This window comes from Phalacrocorax aristotelis, chromosome 26 (genome assembly GCF_949628215.1).
Source record: "Phalacrocorax aristotelis chromosome 26, bGulAri2.1, whole genome shotgun sequence".
NCBI lineage: Eukaryota > Metazoa > Chordata > Aves > Suliformes > Phalacrocoracidae > Phalacrocorax > Phalacrocorax aristotelis.
Window position 1 is genome coordinate 3471842 of NC_134301.1, and position 14512 is coordinate 3486353.

General features: G+C 54.3%; 1 long non-coding RNA gene across 1 annotated transcript; it reads left to right on the forward strand.

Annotated features, from left to right (window-relative positions):
• The first annotated feature begins 10011 nt into the window (after positions 1 to 10011).
• LOC142048680 (uncharacterized) lies at positions 10012 to 12629 on the forward strand. Its single transcript, XR_012657514.1, has 2 exons — positions 10012 to 10190; positions 12038 to 12629. It is a non-coding gene; the product is annotated as an uncharacterized LOC142048680 (long non-coding RNA).
• The last annotated feature ends 1883 nt before the right edge of the window (positions 12630 to 14512 follow it).

The following is a 14512-nucleotide window of genomic DNA, read 5'->3' on the forward strand; positions in this document are numbered from 1 at the left end:
TGGGACGTACTGGGATGTACTGGGAGGGAACTGTGAAGTACTGGGATGTACTGGGAGTGAACTGGGAGGGAACTGGTATGTAGTAGGATGTACTGGGTGGGAACTGGGATGTACCAGGATGTACTGGGATGTACTGGGTGGGAACTGGGATGTACTGGGAGGGAACTGGGATGTACTGGGATGTAGTGGGAGGGAACTGGGAGGGAACTGGGATGTACTGGGAGGGAACTGGTATGTACTGGGAGGGAACTGGGATGTACTGGGACATACTGGCAGGGAACTGGGATGTACTGGGAGGGGATTGGGACGGACTGGGAGGGAACTGGGATGTACTGGGCTGCACTGGTAGGGAACTGGGATGTACTGGGAGGAAACTGGAATGTCCCAGTTGACACCCACTTCCCTCCCAATGCCTCCCAGTATATCCCAGTTTCCTCCCAGTATATCCCAGTTTCCTCCCAGTACATCCCAGTAAATCCCAGCTCGCTGCCAGTACATGCCAATACATCGCTGTACATTCCAGTTCTGTTCCTGTACATCCCAATACATCCCCGTTCCATGCCAGTACATCCCATTTCCCTACCAGTTCATCCCCGTACATCCCAATTCCCTCCCGGTTCACTACCACTTCTTTCCCAGTTCCGTCCCATTACATCCCAGTTCCGTCCCATTACATCCCAGTACATCCCAGTTCCCTCCCAGTACATCCCAGGTCCCTCCCAGTACATCCCAGGTCCCTCCCAGTACTGGGAGGGAACTGAGATGTACTGGGAGGCACTACAATGTGCGGGGATGCCCTGGGATGTACCGTGGAGGAACTAGGATGTACAGGCTTGTACTGGGTTGTACCGGGTGGAACTGGCAGGGATTTGGGATGTACCAGGATCTACTGGGATGTACTGGGAGGTAACTGTTATGTACTGGGAAGGAACTGGGAGGGAACTGGGATGTACTGGGAGGGAACTGGGACGTACTGTGAGGACACTGGGATGTACTGGTATGTACTGGGAGGGAAGTGTTATGTACTGAGGGGAACTGGGACGTACTGGGATGTACTGGGAGGTTACTGTGAAGTACTGGGATGTACTGGGAGTGAACTGGGAGGGAACTGGTATGTAGTAGGATGTACTGGGTGGGAACTGGGATGTACCAGGATGTACTGGGATGTACCGGGAGGGAACTGGTATGTACTGGGAGGGAACTGGGATGTAGTGGGAGGGAACTGGGAGGAAACTGGGATGTACTGGGAGGGAACTGGTATGTACTGGGAGGGAACTGGGATGTACTGGGACATACTGGCAGGGAACTGGGATGTACTGGGAGGGGATTGGGATGTACTGGGAGGGAACTTGGATGTATTGGGAGGGAAGTGTTATGTACCAAGGGGGAACTGGGACGTACTGGGATGTAGTGGGAGTGAACTGTGAAGTACTGGGATGTACTGTGAGGGAACTGGGATGTACTGGGAGGGAACTTTAAAGTACTGGGATGTACTTAGAGGAAACTGGGAGGCAACTGGCATGTACTGGGATGTACTGGAATGGAACTGGGAGTGAACTGTGTGTGAACTGGGAGGGAACTGGGATGTACTGTGAGGGAACTGGGATGTACTGGGATGTACTGGGAGGGACTGGGAGGGATCTGGGATGTACTGGGCTGCACTGGTAGGGAACTGGGATGTACTGGGAGGAAACTGGAATGTCCCAGTTGACACCCAATTCCCTCCCAGTTTCCTCCCAGTATATCCCAGTTTCCTCCCAGTACATCCCAGTAAATCCCAGTTCGCTCCCAGTACATCCCAATACATCGCCGTACATTCCAGTTCCGTTCCTGTCCATCCCAATACATCCCCGTTCCATGCCAGTACATCCCAGTTTCCTACCAGTTCATCCCCGTACATCCCAATTCCCTCCCGGTTCACTACCACTTCTTTCCCAGTTCCGTCCCATTACATCCCAGTTCCGTCCCATTACATCCCAGTACATCCCAGTTCCCTCCCAGTACATCCCAGTTCCCTCCCAGTACTGTGAGGGAACTGGGACGTACTGTGAGGACACTGGGATGTACTGGTATGTACTGGGAGGGAAGTGTTACGTACTGAGGGGAACTGGGACGTACTGGTATGTACTGGGAGGGAACTGTGAAGTACTGGGATGTACTGGGAGTGAACTGGGAGGGAACTGGTATGTAGTAGGATGTACTGGGTGGGAACTGGGATGTACCAGGATGTACTGGGAGGGAACTGTGATTTACTGGGAGGGAACTGGGATGTACTGGGACATACTGGCAGGGAACTGGGATGTACTGGGAGGGGATTGGGACGGACTGGGAGGGAACTGGGATGTACTGGGAGGGATCTGGGATGTACTGGGCTGCACTGGTAGGGAACTGGGATGTACTGGGAGGAAACTGGAATGTCCCAGTTGACACCCACTTCCCTCCCAGTGCCTCCCAGTATATCCCAGTTTCCTCCCAGTACATCCCAGTAAATCCCAGTTTGCTCCCAGTACATCCCAGTACATCGCAGTACATTCCAGTTCCGTTCCTGTACATCCCAATACATCCCCATTCCATGCCAGTACATCCCAGTTCCCTACCAGTTCATCCCCGTACATCCCAATTCCCTCCCGGTTCACTACCACTTCTTTCCCAGTTCCGTCCCATTACATCCCAGTTCCGTCCCATTACATCCCAGTACATCCCAGTTCCCTCCCAGTACATCCCAGCTCCCTCCCAGTACTGGGAGGGACCTGGGATGTACTGGGAGGCACTACAATGTGCGGGGATGCCCTGGGATGTACTGTGGAGGAACTAGGATGTACAGGCTTGTACTGGGTTGTACCGGGTGGAACTGGCAGGGATTTGGGATGTACCAGGATCTACTGGGATGTACTGGGAGGTAACTGTTATGTACTGGGAAGGAACAGGGAGGGAACTGGGATGTACTGGGAGGGAACTGGGATGTACTGGGAGGGAACTGGGACGTACTGTGAGGACACTGGGATGTACTGGTATGTACTGGGAGGGAAGTGTTATGTACTGAGGGGAACTGGGACGTACTGGGATGTACTGGGAGGGAACTGTGAAGTACTGGGATGTACTGGGAGTGAACTGGGAGGGAACTGGTATGTAGTAGGATGTACTGGGTGGGAACTGGGATGTACCCGGATGTACTGGGATGTACTGGGAGGGAACTGGGATGTAGTGGGAGGGAACTGGGATGTACTGGGATGTAGTGGGAGGGAGCTGGGAGGGAACTGGGATGTACTGGGAGGGAACTGGTATGTACTGGGAGGGAACTGGGATGTACTGGGACATACTGGCAGGGAACTGGGATGTACTGGGAGGGGATTGGGACGGACTGGGAGGGAACTGGGATGTACTGGGCTGCACTGGTAGGGAACTGGGATGTACTGGGAGGAAACTGGAATGTCCCAGTTGACACCCACTTCCCTCCCAATGCCTCCCAGTATATCCCAGTTTCCTCCCAGTATATCCCAGTTTCCTCCCAGTACATCCCAGTAAATCCCAGCTCGCTGCCAGTACATCCCAATACATCGCTGTACATTCCAGTTCTGTTCCTGTACATCCCAATACATCCCCGTTCCATGCCAGTACATCCCAGTTTCCTACCAGTTCATCCCCGTACATCCCAATTCCCTCCCGGTTCACTACCACTTCTTTCCCAGTGCCTCCCAATACATCCCAGTTCTGTCCCATTACATCCCAGTACATCCCAGGTCCCTCCCAGTACGTCCCAGTTCCCTCCCAGTACATCCCAGGTCCCTCCCAGTACTGGGAGGGAACTGGGATGTACTGGGAGGCACTACAATGTGCGGGGATGCCCTGGGATGTACTGTGGAGGAACTAGGATGTACAGGCTTGTACTGGGTTGTACCGGGTGGAACTGGCAGGGATTTGGGATGTACCAGGATCTACTGGGATGTACTGGGATGTACTGGGAGGTATCTGTTATGTACTGGGAGTGAACTGGGAGGGGACTGGGACGTACTGGTAGGGAACTGGTATGTACTGGGAGGGAACTGGGACGTACTGTGAGGACACTGGGATGTACTGGTATGTACTGGGAGGGAAGTGTTATGTACAGAGGGGAACTGGTGCATACTGGGATGTACTGGGATGGAACTGTGAAGTACTGGGATGTACTGGGAGTGAACTGGGAGGGAACTGGTATGTAGTAGGATGTACTGGGTGGGAACTGGGATGTACCAGGATGTACTGGGATGTACTGGGAGGGAACTGGTATGTACTGGGAGGGAACTGGGATGTACTGGGACATACTGGCAGGGAACTGGGATGTACTGGGAGGGGATTGGGATGTACTGGGAGGGAACTTGGATGTATTGGGAGGGAAGTGTTATGTACCGAGGGGGAACTGGGACGTACTGGGATGTAGTGGGAGTGAACTGTGAAGTACTGGGATGTACTGTGAGGGAACTGGGATGTACTGGGAGGGAACTTTGAAGTACTGGGATGTACTTAGAGGAAACTGGGAGGCAACTGGCATGTACTGGGATGTACTGGAATGGAACTGGGAGTGAACTGTGTGTGAACTGGGAGGGAACTGGGATGTACTGTGAGGGAACTGGGATGTACTGGGATGTACTGGGAGGGACTGGGAGGGATCTGGGATGTACTGGGCTGCACTGGTAGGGAACTGGGATGTACTGGGAGGAAACTGGAATGTCCCAGTTGACACCCACTTCCCTCCCAGTTTCCTCCCAGTACATCCCAGTAAATCCCAGTTCGCTCCCAGTACATGCCAATACATCGCCGTACATTCCAGTTCCGTTCCTGTACATCCCAATACATCCCCGTTCCATTCCAGTACATCCCAGTTTCCTACCAGTTCATCCCCGTACATCCCAATTCCCTCCCTGTTCACTACCACTTCTTTCCCAGTGCCTCCCAATACATCCCAGTTCCGTCCCATTACATCCCAGTACGTCCCAGTTCCCTCCCAGTACATCCCAGGTCCCTCCCAGTACATCCCAGGTCCCTCCCAGTACATCCCAGGTCCCTCCCAGTTAATCCCAGGTCCCTCCCAGTACTGGGAGGGACCTGGGATGTACTGGGAGGCACTACAATGTGCGGGGATGCCCAGGGATGTACTGTGGAGGAACTAGGATGTACAGGCTTGTACTGGGTTGTACCGGGTGGAACTGGCAGGGATTTGAAATGTCCTAGGATCTACTAGGATGTACTGGGATGTACTGGGAGGTAACTGTTATGTACTGGGAAGGAACAGGGAGGGAACTGGGATGTACTGATAGGGAACTGGGATGTACTGGGAGGGAACTGGAACGTACTGTGAGGACACTGGGATGTACTGGTATGTACTGGGAGGGAAGTGTTATGTACTGAGGGGAACTGGGACGTACTGGGATGTACTGGGAGGGAACTGTGAAGTACTGGGATGTACTGGGAGTGAACTGGGAGGGAACTGGTATGTAGTAGGATGTACTGGGTGGGAACTGGGATGTACCAGGATGTACTGGGATGTACTGGGAGGGAACTGGGATGTAGTGGGAGGGAACTGGGATGTACTGGGATGTAGTGGGAGGGAACTGGGAGGGAACTGGGATGTACTGGGAGGGAACTGGTATGTACTGGGAGGGAACTGGGATGTACTGGGACATACTGGCAGGGAACTGGGATGTACTGGGAGGGGATTGGGACGGACTGGGAGGGAACTGGGATGTACTGGGCTGCACTGGTAGGGAACTGGGATGTACTGGGAGGAAACTGGAATGTCCCAGTTGACACCCACTTCCCTCCCAATGCCTCCCAGTATATCCCAGTTTCCTCCCAGTATATCCCAGTTTCCTCCCAGTACATCCCAGTAAATCCCAGTTTGCTCCCAGTACATCGCAGTACATTCCAGTTCCGTTCCTGTACATCCCAATACATCCCCGTTCCATGCCAGTACATCCCAGTTTCCTACCAGTTCATCCCCGTACATCCCAATTCCCTCCCGGTTCACTACCACTTCTTTCCCAGTGCCTCCCAATACATGCCAGTTCCGTCCCATTACATCCCAGTACATCCCAGGTCCCTCCCAGTACGTCCCAGTTCCCTCCCAGTACATCCCAGGTCCCTCCCAGTACTGGGAGGGAACTGGGATGTACTGGGAGGCACTACAATGTGCGGGGATGCCCTGGGATGTACTGTGGAGGAACTAGGATGTACAGGCTTGTACTGGGTTGTACCGGGTGGAACTGGCAGGGATTTGGGATGTACCAGGATCTACTGGGATGTACTGGGATGTACAGGGAGGTATCTGTTATGTACTGGGAGTGAACTGGGAGGGGACTGGGACGTACTGGTAGGGAACTGGTATGTACTGGGAGGGAACTGGGACGTACTGTGAGGACACTGGGATGTACTGTTATGTACTGGGAGGGAAGTGTTATGTACAGAGGGGAACTGGTTCGTACTGGGATGTACTGGGAGGGAACTGTGAAGTACTGGGATGTACTTAGAGGGAACTGGGATGTACTGGGAGGGAACTGTGAAGTACTGGGATATACTGGGATGGAACTGGGATTTACTGGGATGGAACTGGGAGGGAACTGGTATGTGGTAGGATGTACTGGGAGGGAACTGGGATGTACCAGGATGTACTAGGATGTACTGGGAGGGAACTGGGAGGTACTGGGAGGGAACTGGGATTTACTGGGAGGGAACTGGGATGTACTGGGACATACTGGCAGGGAACTTGGATGTACTGGGAGGGAATTGTGATGTAATGGGAGGGAATAGCGATGTATTGGGAGGGAAGTGTTATGTACCAAGGGGGAACTGGGACGTACTGGGATGTAGTGGGAGTGAACTGTGAAGTACTGGGATGTACTTAGAGGGAACTGGGAGGCAACTGGCATGTACTGGGATGTACTGGAATGGAACTGGGAGTGAACTGTGTGTGAACTGGGAGGGAACTGGGATGTACTGTGAGGGAACTGGGATGTACTGGGACGGACTGGGACGGACTGGGAGGGAACTGGGACGGACTGGGAGGGAAATGGGATGTACTGGGCTGCACTGGTAGGGAACTGGGTTGTACTGGGAGGAAACTGGAATGTCCCAGTTGACACCCACTTCCCTCCCAGTGCCTCCCAGTATATTCCAGTTTCCACCCAGTATATCCCAGTTTCCTCCCAGTACATCCCAGTAAATCCCAGTTTGCTCCCAGTACATCGCAGTACATTCCAGTTCCGTTCCTGTACATCCCAATACATCCCCGTTCCATGCCAGTACATCCCAGTTCCCTACCAGTTCATCCCCGTACATCCCAATTCCCTCCCGGTTCACTACCACTTCTTTCCCAGTGCCTCCCAATACATGCCAGTTCCGTCCCATTACATCCCAGTACATACCAGTTCCCTCCCAGTACTGGGTTGGAACTGGGATGTACTGGGAGGTAACTGTTGTGTACTGGGACTGAACTGGGAGGGAACTGGGACGTACTGTGACGACACTGGGATGTACTGGTATGTACTGGGAGGGAAGTGTTACGTACTGAGGGCAACTGGGACATACTGGGATGTGCTGGGAGGGAACTGTGAAGTACTGGGATGTACTTAGAGGGAACTGGGATGTACTGGGAGGGAACTGTGAAGTACTGGGATGTACTTAGAGGGAACTGGGATGTACTGGGAGGGAACTGGGAGTGAACTGGGAGGGAACTGTGAAGTACTGGGATATACTTAGAGGGAACTGGGATGTACTGGGAGGGACCTGGGATGTACTGGGAGGCACTACAATGTGCGGGGATGCCCTGGGATGTACTGTGGAGGAACTAGGATGTACAGGCTTGTACTGGGTTGTACCGGGTGGAACTGGCAGGGATTTGGGATGTACCAGGATCTACTGGGATGTACTGGGATGTACTGGGAGGTAACTGTTATGTACTGGGAAGGAACTGGGACGTACTGTGAGGACACTGGGATGTACTGGTATGTACTGAGGGGAACTGGGACGTACTGGGATGTGCTGGGAGGGAACTGGGATGTACTGGGATGTACTGGGAGGGAACTGGGATGTACTGGGAGGGAACTGTGAAGTACTGGGATGTACTGGGATGGAACTGTGATGTACTGGGATGGAACTGGGAGGGAACTGGTATGTAGTAGGATGTACTGGGTGGGAACTGGGATGTACCAGGATGTACTGGGGTGTACTGGGAGGGAACTGGTATGTACTGGGAGGGAACTGGGATGTACTGGGATGTACTGGGAGGGAACTGGTATGTACTGGGAGGGAACTGGGATGTACTGGGGACATACTGGCAGGGAACTGGGATGTACTGAGAGGGAATCGGGATTTAATGGGAGGGAACTGGGATGTATTGGGAGGGAAGTGTTATGTACCAAGGGGGAAGTGGGACGTAGTGGGATGTAGTGGGAGTGAACTTCGAAGTACTGGGATGTACTTAGAGGGAACTGGGATGTACTGGGAGGGAACTTTGAAGTACTGGGATGTACTTAGAGGAAACTGGGAGGCAACTGGCATGTACTGGGATGTACTGGAATGGAACTGGGAGTGAACTGTGTGTGAACTGTGAGGGAACTGGGATGTACTGTGAGGGAACTGGGATGTACTGGGACGGACTGGGACGGACTGGGAGGGAAGTGGGACGGACTGGGAGGGATCTGGGATGTACTGGGCTGCACTGGTAGGGAACTGGGATGTACTGGGAGGGAACTGGGATGTACTGGGCGTCGCTGGGAGGGAGCTGGGATGTACTGGGATCCATACTGTGTGGCATGTTGGTCATTACTGGGACGCACTGGTCTATACGCGCGGGCTGATATCTGACCCCTCTGGCCCCACCCACCTTTGCGACAGGCCCCGCCCCCTGGCGAGGGCCTGGTGGGGTGGGGCCGTGCTCGTGTGCTCCCCAGCATCCCCAGTTAGCAACAGGTCCTACCCCCTGGTGACAGCCTGGGGGTGTTGCTGGTGCTGCCTGGCCCCACCCTCCATAGCAACAGGCCCTGCCCTTGGTGATGGCTCCAGGGGCATTGCCAGCGTCCCTTTGGACACACCCCCTTAGTGACAGGCCCCACCCCCCGGCAACGGCCCGGGGGGCGGTGCCGGCTCTCTCCCCTTAGCGACAGGCCCCACCCCCCGGCAACGGCCCGGGGGGCGGTGCCGGCTCTCTCCCCTTAGCGACAGGCCCCGCCCCCCGGCAACAGCCCGAGCCTGTGTTTGCTCCGCTCGGGGGGCTCGGTTTGGGTGTTTTCTCTCCCCCCTCCCTCCCGTGCCGGGAACTCCAGGCAGCTCTCGTACGGCTCCCGGGGCCTTCACCCCCCGGGGGGCTCGGCCCGCCCCTTTCGCGGGGCGCTGTGGGAAGGGCGGGGGCGGGGCCCGGGGGTGGAAGAGCCCCGGCTCTGGCCCTGGGCTTCTCTGGCGTCGGTGCTCCCGTGTTCCCTCGGGCGGTCGCAGCTTTGGGGCTGTCTCAGCCCCCCGGGCAGGCGTGCTCTGGCGTTTAGAGAAGCGGAGGCGTTGCCTGAGGTAAGGATTCCAGAGCTTGGCACTCTTTGGCGGCATCTGTACTAGAAAGGTCCCTTGTGGCCTGCTTTGCTTTTTTTCTCCCAGGATGCTGTTTTGGGCGCTGAGGGGGCGGTGAGACGGGTTAGTGGTATGGGGTTCTGTTTGGGGTTTGGTTTTTGCTTTGCTGTTTTTTTTCCCCTCGTGAGATCATTTTATTGTGCTGCTGCAATTCCTGTCTTTACTGAACCCGGAACCTTGGGGGTTTTCACTAGTTGTGCCGTTCACTGTTTCAGGTGTTGCCTTGGCCTCTCAACAGCCGTGGCACAACCTGCAGCGATGCTGCCTCTCCAGGCCCCCGCAGGCCCCGCTTTCTTGTCCAGCCAGGCGGGAAAGCGTGGTTGTTGCAGAAACAGCTACGCCCTGCGACTCCTCCTCAGGTTGTTGGCTCGGCCCCAACAGCGTACAGGCTGCTGAGGTCACCGCCTCCGCGCGGGACGCAGGCGGCCCGGAGAGCTTTACCCCGCGCCATTTCCGTCCCCTCTGGGCAGCAGCGGAGCTGCCGCCGCTTCAGGCGGCCGCTTTCTCGAGGGCGAGGAGCTGGGATGACAACGGGCCGCTGCAGACTCTGGTCAGGGTAAGAGGCTGTTCCCTGGGGAGCCGGCGCAGGGGGAGCGGAGGTACGCACGGGCACTTGTCGGTGCCCCTGGCCGGTAAAGGGAAGGTTAAATTGTTAGAGTGCAAATAAATACATATTATTTAGGGAGGAGTCGTGACTAAATTTAATCACACCTATTACTGAACAAACCAGGCAGTCATTATTCCTAATCTGTAGTTAAAAAAAATAAAGGCAGTCCTTTTTTATGCCATAAATAGAGTTGCGAGTCATTAATAGCTCAATCTAAATACAGCCGTTACTAAATCAACTGCAGGCATTAATGACTCCTGATCAGAAACAAAATAAGGAAATTTTCGAATCTAGAATGAAAATCGACCCGGAAAGCTAAATTGGGAGCGGGTAGTACTGAAATTGTAACAGGGCTGTTAGAAAGTTCAGAGGCAGCGACAGCTCCTGCTTCCAACCCAAGCAGTAAACGAAGCTTTAGGTTCTTAAATGAAGAGAAATAAAGGTGAGCTGTTAAACAGTGGCTGGGGTCAAGCGTAGCTATTAAGAAAATTTGCAGGTACGGGTGATTCCTGAGCAGAACTAACAATTCCAGAAGATTTAGATTTAAAAACTACAGAGCTAATGGAGTGCCACAACCGCCCGGATGTAACTGCAGCCGCTTTGGGGGAATGCCCCAGCCCCCCCAGCCACCGCTATTAATTACTGCCAAGGAGAGCGAAAGTGAAAGTAGAAGCAGTGCAGGTGAAGTGCGAGCAGTACGCTTTTTCCTAAGTCATCTCTTCGTGTCAGGAGAGGAAAGCAAATGGAAAGAAGATGTTTGCAGGGGGTCTGTGCTGGGTTACCTGCGCGTCTCTTCCGTGCGTCCTTGAGGAGACATTTAGCTCCTGTTGGGCGCTCGCAGGTGGAGACAGGGCGAGCTGGAGGCAGGATCGGTGCCGGCACTGATAAAGGGATGGGCAACGAGCGGAGAGAAGAGGGGGCAAGGGCTGAAAAAGGGTCACCGGTTCTGCAGGGAAGGCAGCGGGATGTGACTCGGCAACCGCTCTGACGAGCGCAGGGTCATTCGCTGCGATGAAGTCAGGGTCTGCGGTTGGCCCGGAGAGGCAGCAGAAATCCCAAACTCTTTGCAGGGGTACCGGCCAGATTAGGGCAACACCTGAACAGTAAAACCATTTAGGGGAAGCAGAGCTGGGCTGCACCGCGTGGCCAACCTCCCTCTTCTCCGTGAGTCCCAAAGGGGCAGCTCCAAGAATGTGCTGAGAATTCATCCCTTGCGCTAAAAATGAGACGCAAGTAGCACCCACCCGTGAATTTTATTTTCTCTCTCGCTCTGCGGCTCCTGCCTGCTTGTCTCTCCTCAGTGCTCACCTGCACCTGTGCTCGGATGGGGCAGCTGAGGGAAGGTGCTGCCATCTCCCCAGCCCCGGCGGACCGCCCCTCAGCTGTGTCCTCTGTCAGGGAGCGTCGTCATCTCTCCTGCCTCCCAGAGCGTGTCCTGTAGTGGCAGACGCGCGGGCTTTTCCCTGCACGCACATACGGGAAGGGAAGGGAAGGGAAGGGAAGCACAGTGAGAGCTGGGCTTGTCAAAGAGTAATGGGGGTGGTGGGAAGCGTAGCTAGAACCGGAGAGCTACAGCGCAAAAGCGAAGCGGACGGGACACAAAAGTAAAATGGTGCACAGGAATGCTGAGGCGAGAACTCCCGCAGCACACAGGAAATCAGTGTCAGAATCTATTGTCTTCTGACTGCCAAATTAAAAATAATGGCACGCTTTGCAACGCTAAGCTCGCTCTAATCGTCTGAACTGTTTCTTTCCAACCCCCACCGCCCCCAGCACACCGCTCAGCCTCCTCAGCCTGAAATGCCTTGTTTTCCTTCTTTTTTTTTTTTTTTATGACAGGGCAACTTCTGTTCCCGAGGTGGTGCCTACGGTACAGCTATCTCTTCGAAGACAGTTTGGTTTAGGTCAGAGAATGTTGAGCCTGGACTGAATCAGCCTCTGTTTCTATTTCTGGAAATCGTCGGTCCTGTGCATCAAGCCCGGAAAAAAGGAAATATGAACCAAAGGACGTGGGGCCTGCAGGGCTAGGAAATTATTTGAGAAGAGGTTCAGTGGGGAAATGACTCTTTGTCTGTGGGGCGTCCAGGCAAGCAACCCAGCTGCTAGAAAGCGGCGCTGTCCCCAGGATGGCCTCGGCGGTCCCGTTGGAGTCGGGGCAACAAGGACAAGGCAGGGTGAAGCATCTGGCCTGCCGTGTGGAACGTGACTGTACAAAGCACGTGTGATGCACTGCAAGTTTACTTGTTTAAACTGTGAGTTAAAGAAGGTGTGCGGTTGCTTTGTAAACAGCCGACGCTCTAAAGCTACACCCATCTAATTGCTAGCTGTATTAAATCTATCGTATTGCTGTTTCTGCATTAAAAAATAAAAAAGAAAAAAACCAACACACCTATGTAAGCACTTCTAAGTACAATGGAAAAGCACTGTTTAACGCGTGGCATGTGTGGGTTGTTTTTTTGGGGTGGGAGGGTGGGGTGTATGACAAAAACCTGCGAGAGACACACGCACATATGCACATGTCATGTTTAGCGCTCACCTAAACCCAAAAAAGAAAATCCACTCTTTATTTTGCAGCATTAGCATTAGCTTCCAGCGCACAGCCTGAGCGCACACCTCTGCTCTCACCGTCTGCTCCCTCTTCAACCGTGTGTGGCTGTCATCAGCTTGCACAGGCTTTCCTCGTGCAAGTTTCCGCGACAGCTTACGAGAAGGCAGGGAAACCAACCCAGCAAGACGCGTAGTGCCTTCCTCTATGGGCTCCGTCCAGCCTTTGTTAAAATGAGCAGAAAAGAAATCTGCTGCTGCCTTTACCCTGACTGACTCTTACAGAGAGCATCTGACTTGACCCGCAGCAAAGCGATGCCCCAGGCAGCAGCACGTATTGGCGCGGACCGCGGTTTCACCCACCTGTTTTACTGCGCCGGTCCTTTCCCACGGCCGATGCCGCAGATGTGGCGCGCCCCACCCCCAAACCTCTTTACGAGGGTTCCCTGGGCTCTGCAAGTCGCCTGCTGGACGTGTTGCTGATTCAGGCACGGGCAAAGTCAGCTTCTTCGCTGGCCTCGGGCTAGGGCAGCCCCGTACTTGAGGGAAACTCAGAATATCTCCAGCGAGATCTCACTGGGAGGCTGGGACCTCGTCAGTAGGGGAGAAAGCCAAGCGACTGACACTGGAAGGGAGCTCTTTGCTAGGCTGTAGATCGTAAAGTTAACAAAGAAAACAAACCTGCCTTTTTAAAAATGCCCTCTTTTGAGTCTGCCACATTTGATACGGATTTTTTAAATTGCAGGGTATATCTCCTACAGGCCTCATGCAAAGGGAAGTGAGTACCTCTGGCTCTCAGGACAAGGGGGTCCCTCAGGAGCCCAGGCGCTCACGCCAGCCGGCATCTGGCACAGCACAGGGCAGGAGCTTTGGCAGTAGTACGTGAGCTGAGAATGAGAGTTAGGCAGCACTGCACGCTTCTCCCGTGAGCCGCCGAGGCTCGCGCGCTGTACCTTCCACAAATAAAAGGCCAGAAGAGTCAGCATTTCTGCTAGTTCCAGCCTCATCCGTACCCTCGTCGGCGTAGCTGTAAGCAAGCGTCCCGTAGCGACTGGGAGCGTGGCAGCTGGGCTTCCTGCGCTGCCTTAGGTTGTGCCCTTGGAGAGACCCTTCTCCGAGCCCCGTGAGCCCCGGGGTGGGTGGGCTGCGGTGCCGTTCAACGCTGAATAGGCACGAAGGCCTGTAAACAAAATGTATTTATATTGCACCCATACCCGGCAGCCAACCGCCGCTTTATTTACGTATTCTGCACCTCCTGCCGACGCTTTTAAACTTAGCCGATATTGCCGCAGTTTTCACTGACGGGGCAGGGGGCTGCCACGCTGCAGGGGGAGTTTCTGGGTGTCTCCCATGGACACAGACGTCCTCAGCTGGGTAGGGACAGGGTGAGAGCTGGAACAACTCTGCTGACATGTAAGGGCCGTCCCAGGGCAAGGCTCCTCGGTCTGGGGGCTGAAAGGCGAGCCACGCTGGGTGGTTGGTGTGGGAGTTGTGGAGCAAGTAGGGGGAAAAAAAAACAACAAGAAAAAACCATCCAAATGTTTCACAGCAGGTAGAAAGCTAGGCAGAAAGCAAACTGAATGCTGTAAAGACAAAAGCCGAAAGCCGGCTATGGACTGTACAAAAAGAGTCAGTGCCACGGAAGGAGGTTATTTCTTCAACTGACCATAGGAGGCTTTTTGTGAGAAAACACAACACCTTTCTGCTACGGCGCGGTACCGCAGCAGTAATGGGCCAGAGCGTGCGAGCGCCTTTGGCAGGATCGGTAAC